At 38.7% G+C, this 22905-nt stretch overlaps 1 protein-coding gene across 19 annotated transcripts in view; it reads right to left on the bottom strand.

Annotated features, from left to right (window-relative positions):
- Window positions 1–20982, bottom strand: part of LOC143663472 (uncharacterized) — a 275238-nt gene extending 254256 nt beyond the window's left edge. For 16 of the 19 annotated variants that reach the window (XR_013165940.1, XR_013165936.1, XR_013165932.1 and 13 more), the window contains exon 1: window positions 20772–20982. The gene's annotated coding sequence lies outside the window, so the exon portion shown is untranslated. Of the gene's footprint in view, window positions 1–12381; window positions 12678–16172; window positions 16303–16573; window positions 16822–20771 lie in introns of those variants that run through there. The other 3 variants (XR_013165942.1, XR_013165943.1, XR_013165929.1) reach the window with 3 other exon arrangements.
- Between the last annotated feature and the right edge of the window lie 1923 nt (window positions 20983–22905).

Below are 22905 nucleotides of genomic sequence, written 5' to 3'. Positions count from 1 at the left end.
AAGTTTCCACCCTTTGGTCTCCTTATGCAGATTCCTTGCTTTCAGACCCTCCAAGTTTTCTTCCAGGCTCATGGGAATATCTGGGTGTCCTTAATGCCCCATGCAGGCCAAGGGAACCAGTATTGTTGCTGCTTCCTCACTGTCCTGCTCCTCCTGATAGATTTCTCAACTGGGACACAGGAGACTGCATGCAGGAGACAGGATAAAAACTCAATTTAAGGAGCTCTGTTGGGGGCATGCAGCAACCAGGAAGACTGACACTTAAGATGGCAGCAGCAGCAAACAAGAGGAAGGGTACAGGTTCTGTGGGTTGGTTGGTAGGAAATAGGGAAAGGAAGGTGGTAGGTTTTCTTTGTCTGGCCGGTGTCATGGTCAGGCTCATGTGTCAACTTGGCCAGGTGGTGGTGCCTGTTTGTCTGGTTGGACAAGTGCTGGCTTGTCTGTTGCTATGAGGACATTTCATAGAATTAAATCATGATCATGTCAGCTGCATCCACAGCTGATTGCGTTTGTATTCTACAATAAGCAACACTTAATTTAATCACTGGAAGGCTTTTAAGGATGACTCAGAACAGACAGTTTCTCTTCCTGCTTCAGCTGGCAAGCCTCACCTGTGGAATTCATCCAGACCCTTCATTGGAGTTGTCAGCTTCAGCCTGCCTATGGATTTTGGACTCTACGTTCCCATGGTTACATGAGACATTTTTATAAGTTTTATATTTCCTGCTGATTCTGTTTCTCTATAGAACCCTAACTAATGTAGCAAGTTTCCATTGGTTGGTTTTGGAAGCAGGGGGTTAAGTTGGGAGCTGGCAACTCTTCATTGGTAGGGTTTAAAAGTTAAACACCACTGCAGTCATGCAGGGCAGTAGCTGCTGGAGGGTGGATATTGTATAAGGGGTTATCACAGGCATGCAGTTGCCAGAGAGTGGATGTAGGGACAATCTTGTGACTGTCACATGAGTTGGGTGGGAGAAGATTCTTAGAATATTTGCTAGGGTTGTTCACATCATGGGGAGGGGGTTCTGCCTAATATCTCCCACTGATGCTGCAGCCATCACATTGGGTCATCATGCTGCATAAGCCAGAATGGAGCTGTGATGGCTGCATATCCTAGAAGCCTACAGTCTACCACCTATACACTGTCATAGGAATGATGCCACTGGTATCTTTATTTGTCTGGCTAGCCCATATGTATTTGGATTTTTAAAGCGGTCATCAACTGCTGAGGCCTCTTAATGGTGACGGAAAGGAGGAAAACAAGGACACTAGAATCTGATGTACTGATTTTCCCTGGCCTTCTCTTTTTACCTCATTGTGGGAGATAAAAAGGAAATTCAAATCTAAAACTTATATTCAATATCATTTTTTATTATAAATAATCATTTATAATTGGAAAAGTCTACCGTTATTCCATTTGTCGGTGTAAAATCTTCTTTCATCTCATGAAATTTCAAAATTTTTAATTATTGCCGTTTGAAAGACACTAATCCATTCCAACAGCATCACGTTAGAGATGAACCCTGTGGTGGCTTGAATAGCGTGCACCAGTTTGTACATGGTCTCGGTCTTGGTCTGCATTCTGGTGGGTTTGGACCCATTGTAAATAGGATTTCTTCAAGATGCTACTTCAGTTAGGATATGGCCCAACTACTGAATCAAGTTTAGTTTTAATCCAGATTACAGGAGTCCTTTTAAACCTAGTGAAAACCAGATGGAGAGAGAAGCCACAGGGAGCAACCTGAAACTGGAAGTAAACAGAACCCAGAAGTGTAAGGGGAAGGTGCCACCATATGCATTGCCACGTGGTAGAGAAGCCAAGGAACCCCAAAGATCACCCCCCAACGATAACATACCAACCTGGGAGGAAGCAAGTGTTGTAGCCTCTGAAACTGTGAACCAATAAATTTCTATTATTAAACCAACCCGTTGTATTTGTTTTAGCAGCTAAGAAGCAAAAACAATCCCCCAAAAGACCATGTCACTTTCCTAAAATTTCAACTATACTTCTTACAAAATTGCCCTTCTCAACAATCTTAAATGATGTTAACTCTTTGTTTTTAATTAGATAAATTGTAGATTTAGCACTAACTTTTGAGTCCCTCATTTCATAGAGTAGGTGATCACATACAGAAGGAGATTTAAGTGCTTGGGGAAAGCCTTGACCAACAAAATTACTACAGGTAGCTGGGTTCTCCAGTCCTCTTCCATTAGCTCATCTGAGTTCTTAAAAAATCCCTTGCCCTCTGCTTCAGTGGAGTTGAATCTTCTCTCTCCCCTATTGGGATAACTTATTGTCTCTCTCTCTCTCTCACAGTATCCTTCAGATTTTGTTCTCTATTGCACTTAGCTTTGGATAAAGTCATCCTTGACTGTTTAATGTTGTTCCATGAAATTTTTTATAAACTATGTTAAAGTATGTTCTAAGTTATTGGCATGCATTTTTAAACCAATGAATTCTTACAATGCCATAATCTAGATCCTTTTATTTTCCCCAGTTTAGAAATGATAATCAATGTCAGTGGGTTTTACATTTTTTTAGGCATATGATAATGCAAGGTTGGGGGAGTCTTGTTAAAAATGCTAATGCATGAACTTCCCCTACTTCCAAGAAATTTGATTCACTAATTCAGTGGTCATCTACCCTGCTTGCTCATTAGACTCACCTGATAAGCTTCTGTGAGTACTAAAGCATGGCCTCTGCCCAGATAAATTCAATCAGAGTATTTGGGTTTTTAGGTTCTAGTTTAAATATCTCCCTAAAGCATGATAATGTGCATTCACAATGGAAAACTCCTGATTTAGATATGTTCGTGCAGCTCCCAGTGATTCTGACCTGTGATGGAAATCATTGCGTCTGGCCTGAAGGTAAGAGAGAAGCAGGGAGGAGGAATTCTGCAGGCAGAGGTAATGACAACTGAGGGATGAAGGCACAGACACATTCTGAAAAGATAAATAGAAAATAGGATGCATGCTTAGCAGATGAAGGCAATTTAACAGATGATGAGGTTTGGGATTATTTCCACGAGCAGTTTGAGTCAGTGTTGCAGACTTAGGGCAGATTTATTTTCTCACATACCATGAATGAAATTCAAGTCACTGGAACCAATGCTTGACTAAGAGGTTAAATAGAATCCTTTGTAGGTAATAACTGGAAATTCTATCATGTTTAGCTACAGGCAGGGTTCATGGTGGGGGAGAGGAGGAAGAAGTTGAGAGCTCTGAGAAATGAAGTAATATGAAATCAGCTTTTGGTTAGATCTTAATTAACATTTTTATTAAAAATCATGAAAAAGAGATTGAACAGAAATTAAAACAGTGGAAAAGAAACCTGCTGTTGCACTTAATTGTAAAGTGCTAAATGCACAGATTGGGATAGCAGAAATACTGTAGATGTGACTATAAAGGTTATATTGCAAAAATAAATGCTAATAATAACACAGTCATTCCCTTAAACAGCACAAAGCCATATCTGTAGAATGGGCAACTGCAAAAATAAAAATGAGCTGATATTTGCCTTTGAAATAGAAAATCCAAGAATAATAGCATCTTGGTCCACTTTTCCTTAATTAGCTTCATTTCTTCTTGTCTTGCATCATGGTATTTTGATTCTGAGAGTGGCAGGACCAGATACATCCTGGGTTAGTGGGGGTCAGGGAGGTGGATTTGACTGGAGCATGGAATCATGCCCTATGTGCATCTTATGAAAGAAAATTCATTCCAACAATTTTAAAGTGATATGTAGTTTACATATATTATCTGGTTTAATATTCTCAGTGACCTTATTATATAGGCATTAGGGGACTCTATTAATAGATGAGTAAACTGAAGCTCAGAGGACCTAATTGGAAAGATGGGATTTGGACCTGAACTCATCCCACTGCAGTAATCGAACCACGTTGGACTTCATGCTGGAACCCAAGCTGGAATTTCAACCTTCCATATAACCACCACTTAACAATAGGCTTGCCATTCCACTTACTGGAACCTCAATTTCCTCAGGAAGGAAATGAGGAAAATAGTAACTACCTCCCAAGTTTGCACAGGCAATTAGACAGGGTCAAATCTGTGAAGTCACTTTTTTCCAACATTTTATTGTAAAGTTTTCAGCCATACAGAAAAGCTGATATAATTTCATGGTGAATATTCATGTACCTATATACCCAGAAGCTGCTAGCAAAACTTATCACATACCTGTCCATTTGTTTTTCCTTCTAATCACTCATTGATCCATGATAATTTTTTATGTATTCCAAAGTAAGTTGTAGACATCAGTACATTCTCCCAAAACACCTGAAGTCAGTTCTAAATTGGCAAAGAACTTTACAAATGCATATATCATCATTATAAAAATTATGCTTGTTATTATAATGACCTCTTTCCACCACTCCATCACATTGCCTGGGAACCTAGACTAGTTGTCTGTTCCAAGTTGTGATACAATTTGGCTGCCTGCTTATTTTTTTGGACTGCCCTTTCAAACAGGATATACACTTCATGGTATTCCTTCTTCTTGTCCTGCTCAGGGTCTATCCCTTGCTGAAGGGCATATCTACTCTTTCGGCAGCTTACTCTCACTTCAGCCTGCCTCATCTTCACTCCACTTATTTGATCCATACCTGAACATTTCCCAAGATATGACAATTATGTATACACCCCATGTAAGGAATTTATTTGAAATTCCTTGAAAAGGGCAGAGTGAATAATGAGGAGACCCATGAGTGTGCCAGTTTCTTAATATTTTATTTTACAATAACTATGTGTTCACTATAGATACAGATATAGACATAGATATATAGATATAGATAGATATATGACAGTCACTGAGTCAGTCCAGAGATGACAAAGCAAAAGAAAAAAGAAAGGAAGAAACAAAAGAAGGAATGAAGAAAGAGCAAAAAGGAAGAGAGAGAGCGGGGAAAAGAAATAATAAAGGGAGAGAGAATTAGAACAGAGAATGACCAAATCTTTAAAACAGCATAATAGAATAGACAAATAAATGTCTCTGGATTCATTGAGAGAAAATGAAACTACTATTTACATAGGTAAGGGGAAAAAAAAAGCTGTTGGAGTTTAAGAGGGAATCCCCATGATGTGAGAGTTTCACCACAGTTTGTAAGGGAAAGCAGTTTTTGCTCTTGCTACCCATATGCTTTGTGATTCTACCATCAGACTAAGGAAGAGAAAGCAAATATCATATCCAAACACAGGTTTTAGCTTCTATCAAGGTGCTAAAGAATAAGAAAATGACAGTTACAAATTCTAGAGCAGTTCTCTGGTTCACACATTGACATCCATCTGGCCTGCCTCCATGCAGTTTTTGCAAAATGTACAGCAAACTCCCCAAAAGCTTTCTTAGTGTTGACAGTGACTTCTGGAGCCAAGAGTGAAGCAAAACACTAACATCACACATAGCAAGCAGATCATACCACGTGAGGGTTGGGAACAAAGTGCCTCTCTTGCCCCAGAGTTTATGCCAAAGGCATGGCCTCTTACACAGCTCACAGCAGAAGGTCTGATGGCTTCTCCCTGAAGAATGTATTGATTTTTGTTGGTATTGAAAACATGCTCTAAAGATCAAAATAATAAAGTCAGGTGAAAACAATTTTCATGGGCTTCTGCTCAGTGGTGCCTGAAATGGTTACTTTGCAAAGAGGTGCTTCCCACAAAGGGCTCTATGTGTGTGTTGCCTTTTTACGATGAGTGCTGTCACATCTGAGACAGAGGAGGTGTTGTTGCAACATATGTCAGATCTCAGGAATGGTTACATCTCTCCAAAGGAATGCTGGTGCTACACGAAAAACCAAGACTTCTTCTGAGGGTATTGGCACCACAACATTGAGCATCAAACCTCTCTAGTTCTTCAACTCACAAAGGACCTCTTCAATGAGGAACTTCCCCCCAAAAAAGTCTTTGGATCCCTTTCGGATTGCTGACCTCCATGGAAAATCCAGTTTTTTTCTCTAGTGAGTCACTAAACAGAACCAAATTGCCAGGATTGTCACCTGTTGGAAATGCAGAATCCTAGTCACACACATTCTCTCTCATCCTCCTCTAGAACCATGGAAGTTAAATACAAGTACACCTGTTTTACAAATTAGAAAACTGAGCCTTAACAAGGTAAATCATCATGTTTGAACTCATGCCATGATAAGTAACAATGTAGTGGAGATAGGATTGAAAATCTCTGCCAAGCTCTAAAGCCTGAACTTATTCCAATATAGCCTGTAGCTGATTGCAAAGAATGTTTCTTAATTACTATATTTCTTTATCTTCAAGGAATAGGACTTATAGAGGGAAATGCATTTTAAAGCAATGCTCCTCCAATTTTAATATGCATAAAAATCACCTGGGGATCTTGTTAAGTGCAGACTGATTCAGTAAGTCTATGGTAGGGCTTGGGATTCTGCCTTTCTAGAAGTGCCTGTGTGACACGGATGCTGCTGATCTATAGATGCTTGATACTCCACACCTGGTAAATCAAGACATAGAGTATCTAATCAAAACAAATAAAATCCCACGTACTTTCAGACACACTACTTGGAAGTAGTTACATTAAATCATCTTCACTAAATGGAGTTTTTTCTAAGGTTCAATGTTTTGGACCATCCTTAAGGATGGTGTCTAAACCTATTTGCATACTAAGCACAATGAATTTCACTGTATTCAACCCATGGACAGAGATCCATTGGCAGTTGTGTTGGTTTGAAGCTGCATGTACTCTAGAAACACATATTCTTAAACTTAACCCAACCCTGTGAACTCATTGGGAGTAGGACCTTTTGATGAGGTTACTTCAGTTAAGGCATGACCTAGGATGGGTATTAATCTCCTATTACAGGAGTATTTTCAGGGGAATGAAATTCGGACACACAGTAAGAAAGTCACAGGAAGCAAGAAACTGAAACTGAACACAGAAGAGAAGGAAGATGCCGCCATTTGCCTTGCCATGTGACAAGCAAAGGCCCAAAGGTTGCCAGCCTCTGAAAACCACAGTCTCGGGGAAAAAGCATCACCTTGATGATGCCTTGTTTGGACATTTTCCCAGTTTCAAAACCATAAGCTTATAATTCCCATTGTTTAACCCACTTTTACATGTGTGATCTTCTCCAGTTCTTACAAAAAGAAAACATGGGCGCTTTTGCCATTCCTATAAGAGATGAGGTGATATGTAGCTGGTTTATGAGACGATCTTATTAGAATACTCAGTTTTTCTGAATGCCATTGTCATATGAATGTACAATTTGCAAGACCTTGATGATAAATGTTATGTGGCCCCTGTCCAGGAGTTTCTTTTGATGTACTTGAGCAGACAACAGCTGCATACTTATGAAAAATATTAACCGTAATTGACAGCTTCCAGTGAGTCCTGAGGAGAAAATAGTGTTCCCATGTGTTTAGTAAGGAATTTGGCTTCCAAAGAGGGATCTAGTATTTCTCCCAGCTTGATAAGCGTGTCCTTATTATTCCTGATGTGCTCTCCTGACCACAGGAGATAGTTTATGTTAATGAGATGATTCAGGGCAGGGTGGCCACACTAGTTAGAGTGGGGTCTGGTCATGCCAAAAGACCAAACATGCGATTGAAAGGTTGGGGCTGGGCTTTGAGCCAGGTGGTAATACCTAGATCTCCAGGGACGGGAGGGGACTGGAAATTGAGTTCAACCATGTAGGCACAGACTCAGTCAATCATAGTTACCTACTGAAGTGCCAATAAAAACTTTGGACACTGAAGTTCAGGTGAGCTTCCCTGATTGATAATAAAATATCTGTATCTATTTATCTATCTATCGAGCTATCTAAGAGATACATCCTGACTCCAAATGGAAAGGAAATTGGAGCTTTACATTTACGTACCCTTCCAGACCTTGCCCTGTGAGTCTCTTGTTTTGCTCCTTATTCTACTCCTTTTTGCTGTAATAAAATTGCAATCATAGGTATAGCTTTTAGTGAGTTCTGTGAGTTGTTCTAGTGTATTATCAAACCCAAAGAGGTGGTAGGAACCCCTGTCTTTGTAGCCAGTTAATCAAAAGTGTGGGTAGCCTGGGAATCTCCAAATTTGCATTTGGTGTCTGAAGTGATTCCTGTGGGATCTGTGCCCTTAAGTTCTCAAATCTGACCTAAATCCAGGTACAGTCAGAATTGTGTTGCACCTCCATAGGCCAAGAGAGTCAGCAACCCAGGTTATGCCTTATGAATGAGAAAGACTTAGAAACACAGAGAAATGAAGAACATTTCGGGCATCAAGCAGGGTGTTTTATAAAGAGAAGAGTACAGTTAATATAACACTGAAATTCTTCTGAAAACAGGGCACAGATGTGTTTGTTCTAAATCATAAAACAAGTAAACAAGGTTAGAATCAGGTAACACTGATTTTATATTTTTTTTAGAGATAAAAATAAAACAATGCCAAGGTCTGGTCTTAGCCTGGTAAAATGGGAATACTAACTCCTATAAGACAAAAGTTGTCTGTTTTTTTTTTAAATACACAAAAATAATATATGTCATGGCATGTCTGTCTTAATATACATTAGTGGTATACTGCTGAAAACTGAAAAATAAGCTACTGTCGAAAGCAAGAAAGAACAATTATTATTGCATTCTAGAATCCAGGGAAGGTTTACAGTGTAGAAATGAAAGCTAATCTTTTGTTAGATTAAAATATACCCAAACATGTTTTCAGGCTTGAGAATTTAAGAGAAAAAGTCATTATTTTAATTGATAAAGGATTCTGAGAATATGCCAAGAGGATTTTTAAATTCTTCTAGACAATCTCAAAACTTACAGGACTGTGTGTGAGAACAACTCCTTATCAGTTAGGAGAATGATGTCTTTGAAAGGGATTAGTCATTAAAATTCACAAAGTAAGAAATGTTCACACCCTAGACAGAGATTATCACTAAAGATTAACAGTCATGTCCAGATTCAGACAAAAAAACATTTTAACAAGGTCAAAGAAGTTCCCATTCTTGAGGCTGCAGTTTCCTGGGACCCTGTATTTTCTTGTCTTAGCTGAGGAGCTTAGGGACCATTGGAGAAAGAACTCATTAATTCTGTCAACACCCAAACCTCTCCTCTTAGTTCTAATACAGTGTCTAAAGTGAAAAAGAAAAGCTTTTCTCCAACTTCTTATTCCAATCACAGTGATTCAAAAATTGACCCTTCTATTTTCAATTACTGTTATCTCCTCATCTGATATTCAAAGACCTCCAAAATCTACTCCCCTCCCCTCCCCACTCTACCCAACATATAATCAATTTCTACCCAACATAACGCCACTCCTATGATCAAAACAGTTATAAATCTCTGGACATTTTGAACACAATACGATTTCTTACTTGCACAATAGCTTTTAAAAATTCTCTTCAATTGACAGCTCTCTTTGGCATCTTTTCACCCCAAATTCCCTTTATATCCTCCTCCTCCTCAAGTAGGATGGCCAATGTCTTGCACATGTTCTACCACTCTGCTTGCTACGTAAGCAACAGTCATGACAGAGGATGCAAAAGAAAAGCAGATACATTTTGATTTGACTTAAAGATACAGCTGAGAGAATGCTGAGGGTGTACAGGGGTTAGGATAAAGAGTGTGATTATGATTTTGTAGAAAACTGAGGGAGACATCATGAGTAGAATTGGAACACATCAGGTTTGGGTGAGAAAAAATGGGGGTTAAATTGAATGACAGGTTCTTGACACTCAAATCCAAAGAGGCTTTAACTAGCACTTTAAATATTTCTTTATGTACTGGATGGTATACTGGGAGTTTGAAATTTGTATTCACACTTATTCTACTAGCAACTTGCCCGGCCCCTATTTTATGAATCAGGGGATTGTGTCAGTTAAAGACACATGGTAGAAAGAATGCAGTGTTCTTTCTACCATGCCATGTTAGGAATGCAGAGTCCATAAATATAGTGAATTACATGTTCTCCTGGTTTCTTGTAACAGCATGGTAGCTTATTTGCTAAAATTTTGAGACCTTCATGTTCTCCCAAATTGTTTAAAGACATTTTTAGTCAAACTAAATAAAATGAATTATGTACTTGGAATAAAGGAGGAGAGAAAAGGGATAATTTATGATAAGATTATATTAATGTTAACCTGAAACTTTCTAAACTAGAGAAAGTATTTTATTGCCAATCAGATCCCAGGGTGAAAAAGATGCCGTTTCCATATAGCAGAACTTTCTTGCTCTTTCATGAACTAGTTTACAAATCACACTTGATTAAACATCTATTGTTTGAATTAAGCCCCTTCCAATAGGCTTTGAAAACTGCAGGCATTAATTATTTTCCTCAATGGAGCAGAGACTTTCAACATAAGGTTTTATCACATGCTTTTTGGTCAACTTCTCAGGCATCAATTTCCACAAGCTAGCTCAAAATTTTCATTGAGGTAGCTGCCATTTAGCATCTTGAGAAAGAAATAAACCAGAACTCTGGCTTTTTCATTCAATCAAATATTTTTCGATCAAGAAATATCTGGATCATGATGATGAATATTCAACTATGTGATGATATTGTGAATTACTGATATATATGTAGAATGGAATGATCAAAAGTTATGAATATTTGCGTTTGATGTTTTTTGGTATTAAAAAAAAGAAATATCTGTTTGCCTCTGTGTGCTTGGGCTTGCTCTATGTTTATGATTGTTAGAGTGAACCTTGCTCTCATGGTATTATATTCTAGAAGGATGTTTCAGTTTGTGAATGCTGCTGGGTTGCAAAATACCAAAAATATGTTGGCTTTCATAAAGGGGATTTATTAAGTTAAAGTTTACAGTTATAAGAATATAAAAATGTCCAAACTAAGGTATCCTTAGAAAGATACTTTAACTCAAGAAAGGCTGATGTCTGACACATGGGAAGGTATGTGGGTAGCATCTACATACTCTCCAGGCTTCTGGTTTCAAATGGCTCTCTCAGCCCATGTGAATCATTTTGGCTTCTGGCTTGCTTAGCATCTCATGGGAAGGCACATGACAATGTCTGCTGGACTCTGCATCTCCAAACGTTCGTCTCTAAGCATTGGCTATCTCTGTTGGCACTCCAAGCATTTTCTTCTGCACTCCAAGCATTTTCTTCAGCACTCCAAGCATTTCAAATGTCTGCATCTACTTAGCTTCTGAAACTTCTCTAAAATATTTCCCCTTAAAGGACTCTGGTAAACTAATCAAGACATACTTTAAATGGGCAGGGTCACATGTCCATCTAGCCAAAAAGTCACACCCACCATAGAGTAGATTACATCTCCATGAAAATCATTTAATCAAAGGTCTCATCCACAACTGGTTTGTCACATCTCCATTGAAACAATCCAATCAAAGTTTCCACCCTAAACAGTCTGCCTCCCCCAAGATTAGATTAAGAGAAAGACTGTGGCTTTTCTGGGGTACCTAACAGCTTCAAACTAGCACAAAGTGTAAAACAAACAATAAAATAATTGATATAATAAACTGTATATTAGAAAGCGGTAAGTATTCTTTTACCTAATCCAATCTTGTGAAGGCAGACCTATTGATAAGTGTGCGACCTTTTGATTAGGTTGTTTCCATGGAACTGTGTCTCTGCCCATTTGAGATGGGTCTTAATCTGTTTACTGTAATCCTTTAAGAGGGAACCATTTTGGAAAAAAGCACAGGGCTGATATACAGACAGACACATTTGGAGATGCAGAAAGGAAATGCCCCTGGGGAAGCTGTTTGAAACCAGATGCCAGTCACATGACATCTCAGCTGACATAGATGTTCCAGGCCCATCAACCTTTCTTGAGTTAAGATATCTTTTCCCAATGCCTTAGTTTGGATATTTTTATGGTCTTAGAATTGTAAACTTGGAACTTAATAAATTCCCTTTATAAAAGCCAACTATTTCTGGTATATTGCATTTCTGGTAGCATTAACAAACTAATATAGAAGCTCAGCCTAGTGTCTGCTTCATCTATCCCTCCAATAATTCTGTGAGCTATCCATATTAATGAATAATCTTACTACTTAAACAATCTGAAGTGGATTCTATTTTCTGCAGTCAAGAACTCTGACCAATGCAGCGACCACAAAGTCTTAGAATATTGGTACAACTTTCTTAGTCTGTACTTTCTCCCGAACCAGCAATCCTAGTTCCCATGGTTAAGGCATTAAAAGTACCCACCAAAGCAAAACATAGGTCCCTCCCAGGAATTAAATGCCTGGGTGGGTGCCTTAGTAATATAAAACTATAATATGAGGATCCATAAGAAAAGAAATTTGGGGGAAAAAACTGTGTGTTGTTGTTGAAAATTACTTCTCTATCACATAAATTCCAAAACACAAATATTCTTATAAGCATTTTCAGATTTCTGAATCATTGCTTTTTTAGTTTGCCAAAGCTAATGAATTGCAATATACCAGAAATGGGTTGTCTTTTACAATGGAGATTTATTAACTTGCAGGTTTACATTCCTGAGGCTGTGAAAATGTCCAAATCAAGGCATCGACAGGTTATGCTTTCTCCCTGAAGTCCAACTACTGCTGATCGTCAAATCCTCTGTCACATTGCCAGGCACATGGAAATATTTGCCAGTTTCTCCCTTCTCTTCCTGGTTTTATTGCTCCCAGCTTCTAGCCTCAGAATGAGTGTGTTCTCTCTCAGCCTTTCTCTCTGAACTTCTCCCAGTGCTTCTCTGAATTTCATCTGCTATAAAGGATTCCAGTAAGAGTATTAAGACCCCTTGGGCCAATTCGTAGCTGAAATAACCTAATCAAAGCTCCCACCCACAATAGATATACACCCACAAGAAAGGATTTGCTTAAAGAACAGGATCCTTTCTGTATCCATACAGGATATAGGCCATTTCTCCAGCTTCCATGCAGTAAACCTACCTGGCAAGGCCCAAAGTTTGCCTTAAAAATGATGGTCTTACCTCTGAGTTCCAAGGGCACCCCAAAGCACCACTGTAGCTGTTTGCTTCACAAACCCAGTCAATGCTTTCTTAGTCCCCAGGGTGTGCAGGTGCAAAGATTCAAATTTGAAATGGTAAGTAAGAGCATCACTGTGGCCTTAGTCATGAGTCATGTTATCCAGTCTAGGTTTAATCAATTTCTTTCCAAAGAGGTGCATATTTCTAATTGTCATGCTCCCTAAAATCACTTCTTTGTTCCTATTGGTGATACTAAATAAGCAAATATTACGCGTTTTATTTCATTAAATAAATTGTAATAGCAAACTATTGGTTCTGTTTATTTCATACATTGGGGTTCCGCCTATTTTTCATTTAAAAAAAGAGAAAATGTCCTGATGCTATGCTTTTGCACTTTACTAATACAGTAAAGTCTCCTAATTTCACAATTAAAGATATATAAAACCCCAAGGCATGAAGTGAATTCAGCATCATCCAAGCTATATTTTGAGTTGGTTCCCAGAGGAAGTCGTTTTTGTTTTCCCCCTTTCCTTTATTTTGTTAAAAAAGAAAATTCCTTGCTCATTTACTCTCCATGGGAAAACCATCATTAGCTTTTGTATTTTGGGTAGGCTTTTCTTCTTCCCTGGAAATTGGTATACATCTGAAAAGGCATTAGTCTTCCTTGAATAATGAGAAAGATTGCAGAAGGAAAGATTTCCTCCTCAGCCCTTGCTCCCCACCACATCCGCTTCTCCCAAACACAGTGCGTAGAGTGGGTGGTTAGAGACCAAGAGCTAAGTGCAGGTTTCCTAGGCAGGCCATCCCAGACCTTGGCTGCTGAGTGCAAGAGACGCTGTCCTGGACTCCAAAACGAGCTCGGCAAATTTTATTAAAGAGTGTTTTTCAAGTGGATGTAATTTAACATGGAAATTGGATTACACACTCAGATTTGGGGGACTGTGACTATAAACATAATGTAAGATTCACATTTGTAAAATTGTATGAGACTTTACATGCAAAACAGCTCTTCTTGAATTTTTGAAAATGAGATTGCATTTCTTCAGGATTTACCATGCCCTCCATGCTGGATAGCTTGAGCAAATTGTGTTGCCAAGTTTAGATGAAAAAATATGCAGTGCACACAATGGCTACTTCTTCTCTCTCTTCACTGGGCACTTTTGCAGGTAATGTATTTACAGAGTATTTAAAGTATGATGCAAACCAGCTCTCTAAATTTCCCTCCCACTGGCATTGAAGTCTGGGTAAATCACATACTTCGGCACTTGCATTGATACAACAAGAACACACCATGCAGCACAAATAACCTCATTTCCATAAAACAGCCTTTTAAAATTAGGAAATGTATAATTCATTTGGTGTCATTATTACGGCTTTTGGACGGGAGGGATTTAGACTTGTATTTAAATGCAAATAGCTGTATTTTTTTTTCCAGTTACACATAGGAGGCCACAGAATTTAGCTACTCTGAGATATACCCTTATTTTTAACTCTGAATTCAGGATTACGGTATTAATAACAAAAGACGTTTGCATGGCCCATTACAGTTTCCTGCAGGTTATCGTGTCTTAAATTTAGTCCTCTGCCCTCTGAGAGTGAGATTCTCCATTTTACATATGAGGAAACTTAGGTCTAGAGAAGTTAGAGAAGTTAAGTGGCTTCTAGGATCTCATTTTCAAGAGGGGCAAAGCCTGTGCTTAAAATGGAGGGGTAAAAAGGATGGACAAGCATAGACACATGGAGAGACTGGAGAATAAGAACAACATAATCTGAAAGAACTTAGAAGTGAGAGAGAACAGAGCAGAACAAAAAATAGAGAAGACACGGATCAGGTAAAATTTGTCTGACGCAGGTGTTGGACTCTGGCTTCCTTCTGTCTAGGACCCTCCCTGCGCTGTCCTCCAGCTCCCAGATTTCTCTCTTTTTTTGTATGTTGCATGATGGAGTCACATTTCATTCTTCTTCCATGTGAGTATCCCATTATTGCAGCACCATTTACTGAATTTTTGTTCGTTTGTTTTTTCTTTCTTTGTTTTGCTTGTTTGTTCTGGTATAGGCCGGGTATTGAACCCAGGTCTCCCTCATTGGCAGGTGAGAATTCTACACTGAACTACCTTTGCACCCCGCAGCTCCCAGATTTCTAAGGGACAGAGGGAAGCAGAACCTATGATTCACAACCAAGATGTCTAAACCTGGAGCCTGGGTCCTTCTATTCACCATGACAAGCAGGAAGATATATTTCTAAGCCCCCTCCTGAGATAGATGGCTCCTGCTTTAAACATTAAAGAAGTAGTTGCCCAAAGAAGCCTTGTTTCTAGCCTGTGGGTCTTTGCACATCCTAAGTTCCTCCTACCCTTGGCAAATTCTTTATTCTCCACATCTAAGCTTGTTCTAGTTTGCTAGCTGCTGGAATGCAATATACCAGAAATGGAATGGTTTTTAAAAAGGGGGATTTAATGAGTTGCTAGTTTACAGTTCTAAGGCCGAGAAAATGTCCCAATCAAAACAAGTCTACAGAAATGTCCAATCTGGCATCCAGGGAAAGATACCTTGGTTCAAGAAGGCTGATCAAGTTCAGGATTCCTCTCTCAAGTGGAAGGGCACATGATGAGCACAGTCAGAGTTTCTCTCTCATCTGGAAAGGCACATGGTGAACATGGCATCATCTGCTAGCTTCTTTTCTCCTGGCTTCTGGTTTCATGAAGCTCCCTGGGAGGCGTTTTCCTTCTTCATCTCCAAACATTGCTGGCTTGTGGATTCTCTGTTTTGTGGTGCTGCAGCATTCTCTGCTCTCTCTGAATCTCTTTCTTTCTCCAAAATATTTCCTCTTTTATAGGACTCCAATAAACCAATCAAGACCCACCCAAAATGGTGGAGACATGTTGTCACCTAATCCAGTTTAACAACCACTCTTGACTAAATCACATCATCTAGGGAGATGATCTGATTACAGTTTCAAACATATGGTATTGAATAGGGATTATTCCACCCATATGAAATGGGAATTTGATTAAAACATGCCTTTTCTAGGGGGCATACATCCTTTTAAACCAGCACAAAGCTCATGCAGATCTCTGTGAAAACTTTCCTGAAAACTCCTTCCACCACCAACAGGTTTAGATGCCCCCTCTGCTCTCTCTGCCTCATTCTTTAGGGAGAGCCCGAATACTCTTCTCTCAAAATTTCTGCTTCACAGAAGCCTTTCCTACTGCCTGGGGTCCTCAAAATTAAAGATTTTTTTTTCTTTATTTTTTATTTTTATATCTGGGTATTCCCAAAAGCTGTCATAGAATACAACAGATAGGTAGAATTCTTTACGTATTTGTTGAATCTCATTCCAGCTGACATTGTTTGAATGACTCTGGACAATTAGTTAACTTTTCTGAACTGCCATTTACTCATCTGAAAAGAAAAGTGGAGCTAATTAAGAGGGCCAGATTAAGGATCATATAAATTAATGAATGTAATGTGCTTGGTACACAGCAAGGTCTCAACAAATGGCAACTATCATGATGATCATTGCTAAATGCAATTAATAAATGTAGATTTCAATACCAGAGACAGTGCCTGCAGTCTTTGTCTTTTTTGGCCTTTGGACCTTAACAGAGGTCTCAAATACACCCAATTCTGTGCAAAATATCCCTCCAACCCCTGTCTCAACCATTTCACTTACTTCCAAGCCTGTTCTGGAGACAGTATCATCAGATCACCCAGGATGTTTTCCTTCTCTATACTTATTGTCAATTCCAACTTAATAGTCTATAATAAACCAGCATCACTGGGTCATGTGTTTGTCAATAATAGCTTGAATTATCACCATTCAACCGGAGCTGGAATTTAATCCATCACATTTTCCTTTTCTCCATGTCTCATTTTCTTATTGGTCAAATGAGGAGATTGGACTAGATGGATTCCAAGTTTCTTCCCAAAGGAAAAAAAAAATAGATTTCACCAAATGAATTAATAATTCACAGTGTTTTATAATACTTGATGTAGCTGGGGAACTATAAATCTTCCTGGCTTAAGAATCAGGAGCAGGAGAAAATACTCACTTGAACTTGGACAAAACACGTTCTGTCTGAATCTTCTTGCACTAAATGTGTTACTGCTCCCCAGAGGGCATATAAAGAAGTGGGAGACATTTTTATTGTCACATACAATGTGTGGGGCAAGGGATGCAAATCATCCTACAGTGTGAGAAGGAGCACAGGGCACTCCTGTGCAATGAAGAATTGCCTCACCCAAATTGTAGGAATGTTACCATTGAGGACACTTTAGCATTGTTTAGATGATCCCTCCTCTGACATTTTGTAAGAGGCTAATTGAAATAATAAGGGAGCAGTACACTTGTGTTCAGCAGAGAGTTTAGTGTTGCTATCTTCTGCCTTTTGGGGTAAAATATATTCCTAACTATAAATTAATCTGAGAATTCCATACACAACCTATATCAAAAGTACCATTTTTTCTTATCTTAAACACTTGTTTACAGAAAATGTTATGTGCCTTCATTTCCTCCATCTTTTCCCTCATTTGCCTACATTAAAGCTTTGTAACATATCAGTGCCTCAACTATAAGAACCATTGCTATAGGACTCATTTGAGATTTTGAGTCCATCTTTAGGCTGCTTGCAACCTCAGCTTTAAAAAGAAACTTGGAGCAAAGACCACCTCTGCCTCTGGCATTTAATGATTCTCACATTTACACAATTATAATTTTTAAAACTATAAATTGTATTTTCTGAAGGTTTGTCCTGTGCCAGACACTGTGATGGAAGCTGTCTAGCATTATTACTGATACACAACATCATTTACTTATAGGTTATTACCCCTGTTTCCAGTAAGAGAAAAATAGGTTTTAGTTATGCTTTGCAAAGTTGTCCAGTGATGCACAGATAGTAATGCTGCATTTACATTTGAATATGTCTCTTCAACTCAACATGCATGATTTTTAACTATGTAGTTCTCTCCTCTAAAATTGGGAAAGATCATAAAATAGCTCACCGTTTGGCAAAAGAATACAATGTCTACCCAAAATTGACCTTATGAGCCACTGATATCCTGGGAAGAGCCAGGCTAAAGCTGTGCCAGTGGAGAACTGGGCAGCATCTGTGGTATGTATGCAACACCTCCTCATTTGCATCATCTGACCATTTTCCTACCTTTAGAGCTTCTACACTTCCAATGTGAGCAGGCTCCTTTTTTAAAAAAAATTATTTCCTGTCTGGAGAGTAAAAAACTAGTCCTGGAAGTTAAAAAAAATAAGCCTTTAAATTAATATGAGAAGCAACATTCTAATAGTATGAGTTGGTGGCATAGAATAGAAACAGATGTATAAACAGAAAGACAAAGATTGTTGTTGTTGTTTTGTTAGTGGGTAGTAGTAAATACATCTATTCTTTACTAGCTGTAAGATAAGCCCTATAAGATAGCGGAGCCAATGTGTTCTTTTAGGTAAATTGGATTCATAATAGGTATATGAAAATGTTGTTGCAATTAAAAAAAATAAGATAAGAGAGAACTAGAACACTTTGATAACCTTGCATCAGATGCCTCCATTTTCCCTGCTCCTGAAATGTTGATAATTCCCAGAATTCTACTTCCTCAGAGCCATTCTCCTCATCCCACATATTCTCACGGAGCAATCAATATCTTTGTGGTACCCTTTATCTTTAGCCTTGGACTTGTGAATTGCAAGTTTCTGAGTGTCAACTAGACCTTTCCATTTGGATGCCCACCAGTGCTCAAACTTGAAATGTTAATACGCTTCATGACCTTCATTCCTCTCTTGTCTAACCCCACACCCCAGACTCAAGAATGGCAAAACCATCTGCTCAGTCCGAATTCTAGAATCATAGGGTAATATGCAGTTCCCTGTTTTTATTCTTTATGAACACAGACTCTTACATCAAAGTGTTCAACCAATACCTCCCACAATAGAGAACACAGATATTTGCTATGCAGGGCGAGTGATAGGAAACAGGCATGCATAAAATAATGCATAGAGTTTTGAAAAATGATAGTTTTTCAATAGCTAAAGTTAACTGATCTCAATAAATAATAATACCCTAAGCAGCATCTTCAAAAATATCAATTTGCCTAATCATGGAGATTTGCCTCTACACTGGAAAATTTGATTTGGTTTCCATAGAATAATAAATTGCTTTAATCAACATATTTGCAATGTTGATTCTCTGATAAAAAGGAAAAATGTCCATGCCAGAGACCCAGGTTCGATTCCTGGTGCCTGCCTATGCAAAAATAAAAAAAAAGGAAAAATGATGTATAAATATGACGAAACCATTTTAGATGGCAAACAGGATTCTAGAAATTAATCAGATTAATGAATCTAAATCCTTAGGATTTGGCACACAGTAAGCACTTAATAAATATTTGTAGAATTAATCAACTAATGATGCAAGTTTAAGAAAAGACAGGTAGTAAGGAAATGGCATTGCTCAGTGTAATTGAGGTTCAGCCCCAAATTCTTCATCCTGTAACTTTCCCTCCAGCCATGTTCAGCTTCTCACCAATAACAATCCCTAATCGTTTTCATACCCTTTCATGTGTCCGAACCTAGTTTCTTTCTTTTCTTAAGATTCACACCCAAACCCTTTAAAATAAAGTCTTTAAGAAGACCAGTGTTCTCTTTTCCTTGCTGCTGACCTCAGTAGGATTTGAGGACTTGGAGAGTGATCTGTCCTCTAAACTCAGACACCCAGCTACCTCTTTGATATCTCTCTTTAATGTCTCATTAGCATCTCACTTGCAGCCATGCAGATTTCAAGACTTACCCCTTCAAAGTTTGATCATCCTCTAGAGTTCCCTATCTCTGTAAATAGCAATATCATTCACTAAATTTCTCAGGCCAAAGATTTGGAGCCATCTTTGATTCATCTCTCTCAAAGAACATTCAATCCATCAGCAAATCCTGTCCATGCTAACTTCAGAAAATATCCTATATTTCACAACTGCTAATAAGCTCTAAATTTAAACAGCATACTACCATCTCCCTGCTGAGCATTAGTATTTGATTTCTAACTGAATTGTCTCCTAATTGCCTCCTAATCCCATTCTTAACTCCTGCTCACTATAGGAGCTGGAGTGAGAAGTCTGACCATAATTCAGATTGTTCCTCCCTCTGCTCACAATGCTTCAGTGATATCTATCTATTAGTACTTAGATAAGACCCAAAAATTTTACAATAATCTGCAAACATATAATACCTACTGGGCTTCTAACTGCTCTGACCTCAATTTATGAAGTTTTTACTTTCAGCTTCCTCATTTTTAAATGACCTGACATTTTACCATCCACGAGCTGGACAGACATGCCCCTCCCTTTTGCCTATCTTCCCTCCTTCTAGTAAATTTCTTTTCTCAAAATCTTTATGGTTCTTTCCAACGGCAAATTCGGAAGGAAAGACTATGTAAAATAGCACTCTTCTGACCTTGTTTTACTTTATTCTGGCTCACTTACTAAAACCTGGAAGTATATCTACATCCAATTGTTTATTTCTGTCTCACACTTAAGAACATGAGCTCCCTGAAGACAGAATATGTGTGTGCTTTCCTCACCATCCTGTCCCTAAGGCTAGAACCAATGCCTTTACATGTCATGGACATGAAATAGTACATGTTATCAAATGATTCTGTGAAGCCTCTCTTTGCTTTCTCAGACAAAATGACTTGTTCCATTCTCTATGCTTCCAAGAGCATTCTGCTAATACCTCTGTTACTATAGCATTTATTTGATTGCATTGTAAGTATATTAGTTACCTATTGCTGTGACATAATGTAACTCAAATACTTAAAGCAATAAACATTTAAAATCTCTCACAACTTCTGTGGGTCCAGAAGATGTGAGCAGCTTACTTTGATGGTCTCATGGAGTTCAGTCAGATGCCAGTTTGAGGTGCAGTCATCTGAAGGTTCCACTGGAGCTGGAAGATATGTTTCCAAGCTACGCACACACGTGGTTGGAAGATGGTGTAGGCTGTTGGCTGGGGACTCAGTGCCACCCTGTTGGTTCTCTCCAAAGGCTGTGTGAATGTTCTCCCAGCCTTAGCTGCAGCCATCCAGGAACTCAGAGAAGACATCACAGTACCTTTTATGACCTAGCCTTGGAAATCACATACTGTCGCTTGCTCAGCATACATGTAAATCTCTGAAATCCAACCTGTTCAGTGTGGAGGGACAGCACAAGAACTTGAATACAAAGAAGCAAAGTTTATAGGGGATCATCTTGGAGGCTGGCTACCACAGTTTGTGTTTGTAATAGTTTGGTCTTCACCATTTAAAGCAGAATTCATGTCACCTTCTTCATTGCATTTCTGATTCTAGCACTCTGCTTCTCACATAGCTGATGCTAAATATTATGTCCTGATTGAGCAAAAAAATAAATGAAGAACTACTCTGGAATCAGCCAATTCAAAATTGGATTGTTCCAGGGATCAGGAAAACTAACCTATTACAGGTTTGAACAGAAGGCATGGTATATGCAATAAACACACACACACGTATATGTTATATATGGTGTCTACCTATTTATCTATCTTCTATCTACTTTCTTTCTATCTATCTGTCTATCTATCTATCTATCTATCTATCTATCTATCTATCTATCATAGTGTATACACACTTTGTATAGCGAGATAGAGAGATGTGGACATAAACCTAGGCTTAGTGAAGGTTGGTATTGATATGTACTTCAGGCCAATGTTACCCGCAAGGTGTGACACTGAGGGGCCAGGAGGCAAGTAACATGAAGTCTCCAGTGATTTTCCCAGTGGTCAAACTCAGTCCTTCAGGCTCTGTCTATCTCTGATGCATCCTCTCAGAGAAAAACAGCTGCCAAGACAAGGTTTAACTGTCTCCAGGAATGAACAAGAAAAGTGTTCTGTCTCTAGCAAAGTGGGTTGAGGTGTGGGGCAAAGCTTCATTCCTTTTGAAAGCCTGAAGCACTGAACATAAACCAAAGCAAAAGCCCAGTTGTCCAAGTTATTGTTTCTAGTCCAAACACATCATGGTAGCAAAATCAGCTTCAGTTTTCAAGCACTGGTAGGGCTGAGTCCAATGATGTGTCCCAGCCTTGATTGACATCAGCTCAGGAAATGCACCAAGCCAAGGATCCAAATGAAAGGCATCAGGTCCCCAGTTGGGTAGACAGTCATCACCTTATCACAGCAAATCTAAATAAGTGGACCCACACCTGGTTTATATTTGTTGAGACTTTTTGACTTGCATAAATGTGAATAAGCAGAGTGCTTTGCTTCAGGTGGTTTTATATTTTATTTCAGAGAAAATTAAGCACTACATTTTATTTTAAGATAGATTTACAATGTTTTTGTTGAATAATGGTTACTTGGATCAAAAGAAAGCTGTGAAAATTCTTCCTGTTCATTCTGTAGGCAGAGTAGGAGATTAATTTTAAATAATTTCTTCATCAATTTTATACTGCTGCATTTTTACAAAGATAATTTTTAACTGAAGTTTTTAAAAAACGTTTTTAACCACAAAGCTCTCTCTAAGTTCCAAGTGGCTGGCATGCATGATCCCCCATATCAAGCAATTGAGGCCCGGGCCCCTTAATGCCTACTCATAGCACAGAATCATTTTCTCGCATGCTAGTGAGAAAAGCAATCCAGGGAGTAGCTTCTTGAAGTGAATACTAATGCCACAGATTGCCTAACTAACCAGAAAAGCCATAGATGCCGAGTGTCTTTCAGAGGGTTGGAATCCAAGTTAAAATCTAGGAGGCTGTGTGAAAGATTCCTGGAAAGAATGCCTATAGAGACTAGAGGAGTTTGGGGAAGAAATGGTGCCTGTAACACAGCTCAGAAGAGCTCCTGTGGCCTTGGGTGGGAATATGTTTCCCACTCAGTAAGTTCTTGGTGGGGGGGGGGGGGTTGTTTCCCTATCTCAATGAAGTAATGAAGTGCTGATAAATATTTATTAACTAGGGGAAGAAAAAGTCCTGATTGTTCGCATCTGCTGATTTCCCTAGTGT

The sequence above is a fragment of the Tamandua tetradactyla genome, chromosome 19 (genome assembly GCF_023851605.1).
Source record: "Tamandua tetradactyla isolate mTamTet1 chromosome 19, mTamTet1.pri, whole genome shotgun sequence".
Taxonomy (NCBI): Eukaryota; Metazoa; Chordata; class Mammalia; order Pilosa; family Myrmecophagidae; genus Tamandua; species Tamandua tetradactyla.
This window is presented reverse-complemented; position numbering and strand designations above follow the sequence as displayed.